A 722-nucleotide genomic window follows, 5' to 3' on the forward strand; every position below is an offset into this window, starting at 1 on the left:
CTTGTTAAATCAGGATACCAAACCAAACCCCATGCAGCGTTTTTTCTATCAACCAGGAAGTCATTTAAAAACTTTAAAATGGCACTTTGTCAGACGGGAAAACTTTTTTATTTGTGGTAAATTTTGGGAGTGGCAGTCTTGTAATAGCTCAATTTTTAAAGATTTTTTTAAAAGATTTAAGTCTTTAAGTACCATAACCAAATGTTGAATAATGAAATGGTGAAACTGAAAAAGGGGAATTTTGTGGAATCCCCCTTTTAACCAACAACGGGACGTAATACAAATAACAAACAGAAATTTTACTTTTGTTTATAAAGAAAATATATTTTGACAAAGGATATGAACTGAGGGAAAACAAAAAACGGTGTAAATTATGGCAAACCCTTTAATTAATTCAGGCCTGTGTCTACTTTTATTTTCCATTAAAAAAGTAATCCCTAAAAAAGAATGAAACAAAACGTAGCAAGCGAAAAAAAAGCACAGAAGAAAAAAGGAAAAGAATAACGGTCCTTTTTCACCCCATTTTACAGTAACCCTTTGCTTTACTACGGCTAGTATCGTCATCAAGCCACTAGCTCTTCGTAGCCCACTGTGCACTGCGGGCCCTTCGCCCTTCTGTTATGAAATCGTTTAAGGCTTCTCGCTAGTATAATTCGCCTCTTATCCCGGCCCTTCCATCACAGCTTCTCTACAACCCCGAGATATAAGCGCGCGCTGTGAAC

Source organism: Penaeus monodon, chromosome 33 (assembly GCF_015228065.2).
Source record: "Penaeus monodon isolate SGIC_2016 chromosome 33, NSTDA_Pmon_1, whole genome shotgun sequence".
In the NCBI taxonomy this organism is placed as follows: domain Eukaryota; kingdom Metazoa; phylum Arthropoda; class Malacostraca; order Decapoda; family Penaeidae; genus Penaeus; species Penaeus monodon.